At 42.1% G+C, this 8,788-nt stretch overlaps 1 pseudogene across 1 annotated transcript; it reads right to left on the bottom strand.

Annotated features, from left to right (window-relative positions):
* Window positions 1-6,380: 6,380 nt before the first annotated feature.
* LOC147463047 (putative CoA ligase CCL12) lies at window positions 6,381-7,794 on the bottom strand (annotated as a pseudogene). The gene is made up of 4 exons (XR_015184822.1): window positions 7,702-7,794; window positions 7,523-7,621; window positions 7,139-7,351; window positions 6,381-6,994 (listed from the first exon to the last, which is right to left on the bottom strand). The product of XR_015184822.1 is annotated as a putative CoA ligase CCL12 (transcript).
* Between the last annotated feature and the right edge of the window lie 994 nt (window positions 7,795-8,788).

Genomic DNA, 8,788 nt, shown 5'->3' with positions numbered 1-8,788 from the left:
GTACAATATCTCTACGCTTTTCGTTCTTCAATGTCGCTCTCCTAGCCCTGTAGTCGACCACAACGCCATTCTTATGGTACCAGGGGATTTACAAAAGGACGCCACACCCTTCCAAAGACATGATGTAGAAGTCCTCATTCCCTACATACCCTTGACAATGCAACCGAAATTGCCTATGACACGTGTAATGGCAACATCCCGTCCTCATACTGCTAGAACTGCCTCGATCGGTGGTCCCATTTCTTCGAGCGTAATTCCAAGGAGAGCCTCAGTCGTGATGACTTTGGGGTTGGCTCCTCCTACTGGAGTTAAAGGAAGAGGAACTCTCTGAACTCCCAGAAAAGGTTGATGATGAACTAGGGTTATCCTCAAAGCGAACGCACTTCTTTAGTTTAATGACGGCCTAAAAGGTAGATTTGCAATCCAAGTAGCCGGGATAGTCTACTGCTCGAATCTTTTACCTCGATTGCTTCTTGGTCTTCATGATTCTACCGACTCGCCGCTCTATAGCTTCGTCAAATTCATCCTCTGAGTACACCCTTTGTCTAGATGCTGCCGGTTCTTCTTCAGAGTCGACTTGAGAGGTGAATGGATGGCAACACGCTATCAAGAATGCACCTCGTCAAGTGGATGCTTTACCAAAAATTTCGTGAATTGGGGATCCTTGGAGTACAATATCATCTGTCGAGCACACTTGTCGACCTGTTATTGACACTATCTCCATTCTTTCAAAAGCTGAGGGTGCAAGCGGACCATACTCCTCTATCGATTCCTCCGCAATGGTTGGCTCCAATTCTTTCAAAAGCTGAGGGCGGAAGAGGACCATACTCCTTTCTCGATTCCTCGATGAGGGATTGGCTCCAATTCTTTCAAAAGCTGAGGGTGGAAGCGGACCATACTCCTCTCTCGATTCCTCGGAAAGGGATCGGCTCCAATAAGAATCCCTCTTAGTTGCTTCTTCACCCAAGTGATTGGGTGCAACAGTTTCCTCTTGGAGGGATTCGACTGAATCCATGTGTGCTGCAAGTAAAGGGATTGGATCCTTTGTAGAAGAAGAATCGTTTGAGCTTTGATACCACTACAATAGACTTGGACACCCCGAGCCAAAGATCTAGAGTAACACACGTCAGAGAAATTGAAAATAGTACTGCACACATAAACACACACACACACACACACACACACACACACATGTTTACCTATACAGTAGTTTGATTATATACATAGAACCAATAAAAAGCATGTATATTTTTACACAAATCCCTTGTGGAAATACTTTTTGGAAAAGGAATTAGTTGAAAAATGGAGGGTTAACCTTCTTGCTCCCAAACACCACATGGGAACCCACCCCTTGGGGGATTTTTTGAGGTAGCTACTTTCATTACCTTAAACCTCAAACCCGTTGGCTTTGTCTGTCTCACTTAACTACACTGCAATGCGTATGATACCCCCTACACGGGGTCTCTCTTCCTCTCAACTCCCGTATGTAAGCAAGAGTGGCATAGAGGCGGCTTGGGAAGTAATAGCTTCTGAGTACTTGATCGTGGGCGTCTTCACCTTGAACTTTCTCGGATGCGCTATATAAGGTGAGGGTGCTCTGGCCCCTCACTTAGTCTATGGGTTTATTTTTCTCTGCGTGTGTTTTTCAAGGAGAGGAGTTAGGGCTTTTTTGATACTAAGCAGCTATGGAAGTTGTTGAGCTACCATCTCAGGTTGGTACTCACCTTGATACCTTGATGAGATACGTTAATGGTTTTTTTCTGCTTAAACAAGCACTTACCAACTAACGGTACATGTTTTGTTTTCCCTTTGATTTTTTCTGCAACTGCATAACTAGGCAATTAAAGATGGCTTGAAATACAGTGATGATCATACTGAGTACTGTTTGGTTTTTTGGTCATTGTAGGGGAATAAGTTTCTGTCTTTTTTAGCTTGTACAACGCCTGTAAATCATTTTTTGATAAAGGTATTTTTTAAAAACCATATAAGTGGTGCTTGATGTGGCAAGATTTGAGCAAGAAAATGGGGGATCTTATACGAGATACTGTCGTTTGTCTAGCCTAGTGTCGAGGCTATTCTTCACTTTATCAGATAAATGTAAATGTTTGCATACTACTGCGTAATGTGAAGGGGCCTGGTTTCTTTTGAGCAAAAGGTTGGGTTTTATTTTAGCTTGAACAATGCCTGTAACTCATTTTAGATGGTATGGTAACCAATGCACAACTAGTATACTGGTGCTTTAACGTTGCAATACTTGGACAGTGAAAAATGGGGGACCTTATACTTGAACTATCGTTTTTCTGGCATAGAGTCGGGACTGTTGAGACTCTGTATCAGATGCATGGAAATTTTTGCATACTACTGTGTAGTATAAAGGGGTTTTTCCTCCCTTATGCCACGCTTGGGATTGCTACACTTACAAAGGATCCCGCGTAGTAAGTTATATCGCATAAAGTTGACAATATTGGTAACACAAATGGGTTTTTTCTCCCTACTAATCTTCTTAACTTGGGCTACACTTACAAAAGATCCCGTGCAGTAAGTTATATCGCATAGAGTTGACAATACTGGTAACATGTATTGGTTTTTTATCCTTACTAATCTTCTTAACTTGGGCTCTTTTATTGAGGTTTTTTTTCATACAAATTCTGGTAAGATGACAGTCATAAATGAATATGAGATTGTTGAGTCGGCTTGACAAAAGCCGAGAGGTTTTTTTGGAAGGTATCTAGAGTTGGTATTGAGAAACACTTTATGGCTTCATGATTAATAGTTAAGCTAGTGAAATCGGAGCCTAACAAAATTGGCAAAGATGTTTTGGTATTGGTACATATATCAAAGCTAATAATTAGGTTACTTTATGCTTTATGATACTTGGAAATTTGGGCCTCACAGATTGGCCTAACAGTTTTTTATATTAAAAAAAAAAACTAACATATGGGTTAAAATAGGACACTTGGATCAAAAGGTGTAATGGCCTTTTTGATCGAAATGATATATATGTTAAATATCACTGGGCTACAAAGAAACCATAAAATTACTAACATTTAATGAGAAAAATAAACTGTTTTTTCTAAAAAGAACTAAAAGACATGAACATTTTTTGACAGTGGTTTTAAGTTAAAAAGGGTTGTAAGTTGGACATGGATAATAACTGATAATGTCCATTGACACCTGTAATACACATCCAAGGTTAATAAATTTGTTGTTTTGTTTGGATGAATAAAGGTGAGGACTCTATCCTTTCTTGTAATTTCTTTTGGCTTAAAGCTATTGTCAATCAAATAGTATACCTGCTTTTACCACTTGGGAAGTAATTCTTTATTGGATCACTATCATTGTATACTAGAATGAGGCTTCATTCTCATATACCATGTACAAAGATAATTCTAAGACTGAGTTATTTTTGTACTAATTTTTGCCTTTTCTATGAAGCCAGCTGTCTTTTGAATGTAAAAGTTCGATTATGTCTTATTATATAACTCAAAACACACACACACACACACACACACACCCCAAACACGGCGGAGCTCCGCGCCTAGAAGCACTAACCCCAAATTCTGGCCCTTCTCAATATTTTTTAATTTATTAAGCTTCAACAAGTACAATGTCTGACAACTCTCTCTCTGGCAAGCTCTCAAGCCAAAGCTTGGATAGGAACCCTATGAAGCCTGGGAACTATCACACTATCATGATTGGACATACATTGGCTCAATTGTCCACATCCATTCTTGAGCAGCAGTTGAGTAGATGGGCAAAGGGAGAGGGTATACGAGCAGAGGGTTTCCCTACACTTGATCACATTTTGACACTCAGAGCCATTATCGAGTACATGGCAAGCGTGGATCTATTGTATTTTTGTGGATTTCCGCCAAGCATTTGACAGACTGCCCAGAGTCAGATGGTGTTTAACCCCACACCGCATTGGGACAAGAGGTCAACACCCACATTTACCTATGGTCATGAGCTAGTGGAGTATATGGATGCATACACCTACCTTGGGGTAGTCTTTGATGGGCCAGTGTTTTCATTGAGGAAAGCAGCACAGACTAGGCTCACCAGAGCTTATGCAGCATTGGGGGGATTGGAGAAGATGTGTTTGCAGGTTCAATTTCAAGAACCTCGAACGAAGCTCTAGCCTTTTGACACTCTAGTGGCTTAAGTTATGCTATACGGAGTTCAGATATGGGGACCCTCAATGGATCATCATTGGAGTGGTAGCACTGAGGGATAGAGAGGTATAGAAAGACCTTTGGTTTCTATGATCTCTCGGATGATTAGAGCGAAGGCTTCAGTACCGCGTGCGGTTATTCGAGCTGAGTTGCCTGCACATCTCCTGGTTGTCAAGGCACTTACAGATCGGACTCCTTTATACACAGTTTATGGGACTCCCCAAAGATAGATATGCCCGGCTAGCCCTTGAGTGCTCCAGAACACTAGTGCAACAGGGGGATACGGCCTGCTAATATGGACATATGACATCATGGTTTCACTTACATGGTTTTGGCATGGACACATTGCCCCCCATCCACTACTCTCAAGATGCACCCTCTTTGACTCTCACACGGACAAAGATCGCTAGACTCATCCATCAAGACTTGATTCAACTAGATATCAGGTGGACATGGATACAGCCGACACAAGAGTTTGGCACGAAGATGGCTTTCTATAGAGAGCATCTTCTCCCACTCGCGGAGGATGGCGATGTGACTAGGCCCAGATACATGGATACACTTATCTCATGAGATAAGGTGTGCTATTGGTAAGACACGCACATCTTCGCATTAGCTTCACATTGAGATTGTTAGATATGGCAGAATACCAGCAAAGAATATGTCACTTATGCCATTTGGAGCCAGAGACACAATTGCACTACATATGTCATTGCGTGGTATACTATGAGATACGTGGCCGCTTTCATTGCCTGTTCAGAGACGGGTTTGGACCACTTTCTAGAGTCGTGAGATACCACGACTAGAGATGTCTTGGACTGTTTTTACTAGAGTTGCGCAAACACAGAGAGAGCCTAATGAGGAAGAGCCAGTCTCAAAGGAAGATTACACATTTCTTTGGACTGGCCACTGGGCAGCTTGAGCAGCTCTTACAGCATAACTCAAATCTCACCTGCACCAAAGGCATGTTGATTGATCAAGCGACTGAGCTAGGGAGATCCAAACGCCCATGACTACGAGGAGCTTCACAACATCGATGGAGGCTATAATAGAGATTCGAGAATCCAAACCATTCTAGTTTGGCATGCAAGACGTCCAGTGAGGGTACTGACCATGGAGGATACTGATGAGATCCGTCAATGATCGATGATGGATATCCTATGTCTTGATGGTGATGCATTATCCACTCACCTCCATTGAGATTGTATCACTGATTGTATCAACTATTACTCATAACCTACACAGTTTTTGTTAGCTGCTTAGCCCACTTCCAATAGTTCAGAATGTTACAGTATCTTTTTTAGTACCCTTTCTTTTGGTACCAATTAGTCTTTTCTTTTTGGTACTTAAGACACTGTATCAGATTCACCATTTTGTAACTTTTTGGTCTTATAGGTCACTTTGCCTTTTGAAGCCACTAATATATCATTTCATTTCTCTCTCTCTCTCTCTCTCTCTCTCTCTCTCTCTCCACCTTGAGATTTGTATGTTGACCTTTCAAGTGTTTTACCCGGATATCCAAAGGAAACCAACACTAGATGAATCTAGGATAAGCCCAGATTCATCCTTGAAGGAGAGAGCAAGGTATAGACTCATGGTAGTCACCCACAAGACAACATATGCTCCCATACATCCATACCACACACGAGCATACATCAATACAAAGACTTTCTTACCGAGTTTCTATCATAACATTAGAGATGCAGGGAGACTCAGCCATAATGAAGCCTAGCACTAAAAGAAGTGTTAAATAAAAAAATTAGCACAGAAGATAGTAAGAATTAGCACAATATCAATCGGTCGTAACTCGTGCGAAAACTTTACAATGTGAAGTATGCATATCTACTATACAACTAAAAAATATACCTAGATAAATCAAGGATAAGCCCAAATTCACCCTTAAAGGAAAGTGCAAGGTATAGACTCATGGTAGTCACCCATAAGACAATATGCCCATCAGCTCCACCATGCATAATATTGACTAACAACATCCCCACTAACGCCATCAGTGCCCAATAGTGGGTGTAGAACTAGGCATCAATATATGCTCCCCCCCCCCCCCCCCCCCCCCACACACACACACACACACACACACACACACACGAGCATACATCAATACAACGAACTGTGAACTGAGTTTTTGTCATAACTCTAGAGATGCAAGGCAGACTCGGCCATAATGAAGCCTAGCACTAAGAGAAGAGTTAATAGGCAAAACTAGCACAAAACTGAGGTAGTTGATAGGCCATAAGCACCACAAAAGATAGAAAGAAGTAGAAGGAGACCACCAATTGTACATTGATTTGTCTCATAGACCGACTTTGGACACTACTAGACATTGATAAAGCTGTCTTTCTTCCTTTTGACCCAACCACCATGTTGCCAACAACCAACATCCAAACCCACGATGGCAAATCAAGGAATCAAACCTCTATCGGTATTGGCACTCACATTATGAGGGGATTGAACCTAAGACCACACATTCTCCACTCCTAAACCTTTGGACACTCATATGTAAACAATCATTTGCACGAATAATACATAAACTTTGGGTCATATGTACGTTTGGCCTTCGAAAAAGGGGCAGAGCTGAACAAATATTTCCAGAAGGCAGGATGATTAGAGAAGGAAACTTTCAGGCATACGCATACTGCTGTCATTAAAGTTTGCTATAGCCATGCATACCCCTTTGATCATCTTCAACTTTGTCAAAGATTGCTTCGTAACTTCTGAGCATTCATGGCCTGGGATTTCAAGACTCTCCTCAACACCTTGTTCGTAGCCGTGCGAGGAAATTCTGCAACAACCATCACTCAGCCCACCTACAAGACCAAAAATGACAACTTTAGTCTAGCAAGCATCTACAAAAGAACCCTTCCTAAGCAGTGCAAGCACCCAAATAGCCAACCACCTGGAAAGCCTAAGAACTTCATATTTTCAAGACAAGGGTTTTCACAGCTCAATACCTTGAAGTATGGATTTAGCCCAGTTTGCAAGGCTTGAGTGAAAGCCATTCTGAGATATTCAACAGTAAGCTGGGGGCTCGCAGAATCTGAGAGAACCACAAACACGACAAGCTGATCTGGCCCACCCCCATCTGGAGGGACAGCAACAGCAGCCGTCTCTATGATGTGTTCACTGGCTTTGTTGCATACCCGCTCAATCTCAACTGCACTTGTCTGAGAGCGCCTCCAGAAGCACCATCAATCAGGGTGAGCCCAATTGGAAGATACAAAAGAGACAAATAACTGGCAGCTACTAAACCAAAAACGCCTTGTGAGCTACAACACTTGCACAAAACATACATATACCTATAAAAGAAATAAGACATTGAAAAAAGCAAACTAAACCTTGATGCCACCAAGGTTCATTGTGTCATCAATTCGCCCATGCGACTTGTAAAACCCACCGGCTGTCCGTTCAAACATGTCTCCATGTCTGCGTAATCTCTGAACACAACATAACACCCTTTCTTAGGTACTTTACAGTGCTACTGCTTACCTCAAAAGCAAGAAAAATGTCCACATACCGCCCCTTTGTGCATTGGCATGCCCTCATAGTAAATTTTTTTGTTATCAGCATTCAAAAGAGACTCAGATGAACCAAGCATGGGCATCAACATAAGCTCCCCAGTGCAAGGTTGATTATCAGGCTGCTCATAAAATAAATCCCTCTCTCTCTCTCTCTCTCTCTCTCTCTCTCTCTCTCTCTCTCTCTAGTTTTCTTTCAGCTCAATGAAGGTGCGGTTGGAGAGAGTGCAAGCGAAGGGATGGAGAGAAGGGGAAGGGGATGTAGAGGACACTTTGTTTGGTGGAGCTTGAGCAAAGCTCTCTTCTCCTTATTTCCTTATAACCAAACAATAGTGTAAGTGGAAGAGTGCCGGCCACAACCCGCCAACCACCACAGGTCTGAAACCCAAAAATCTCCAACTTGAAGGCCAACATGGTTCAAGTGGCTAAAGAATGTAGGGGCTACTATGTACAAATGTACAAAACCGTGAAGCATAATTGTAGCTTCATTCTACGCCCATCATCTTTATGCAATGTGCGAACCGCTTTGAGGTTAGGCTCTTTGTTAAAGCATCCGCTGAGTTTTCATTCGTGTGAACTTTTGACTAACTCAATGAGTTTGCTAACCAAAATATCCAGTACCACATGATACCTGACCTCTATGTGTTCGACTTGAAGTGAAACACGGGGTTCTTTGCTAACGCAATCGCACTCTGACTGTCAGAATGTAACACTGGAGTCTGGTGTATACCAAAATCTCCCGCTAGACGAGATAACCACACAGCTTCCTTACTGGAATTGGAAACTACAACATATTCTGCCTCAAAGATGGAAGACGAAGTGAAAGTAGCCAGATGTGGATCGCTTAGTGTCCACACAACCCGCATAATCCAAATCATTGTATCCAACTATGGATGCATCACTGTTCCAAAAGCGTAAGCACTTGCTAGTTAAGTCCTTGACGTATCTCAAGATGTGCTTCACTGCTTCCCAATGCTTTCTGCCTGGATTTACCATAAACCTACTGACCACTTCCACTACATATGAAATATCTGGCCGTGTACTAACCATGGAGAACATAAGACTTCCAACTGCCGAAGAATACGG

This window comes from Adiantum capillus-veneris, chromosome 2, assembly GCF_014529385.1.
Source record: "Adiantum capillus-veneris isolate H3 chromosome 2, ASM1452938v2, whole genome shotgun sequence".
Lineage (NCBI taxonomy): Eukaryota > Viridiplantae > Streptophyta > Polypodiopsida > Polypodiales > Pteridaceae > Adiantum > Adiantum capillus-veneris.
The sequence above is the reverse complement of the archived record's forward strand: the minus strand, read 5'-3'. Positions and strand labels throughout refer to the sequence as shown.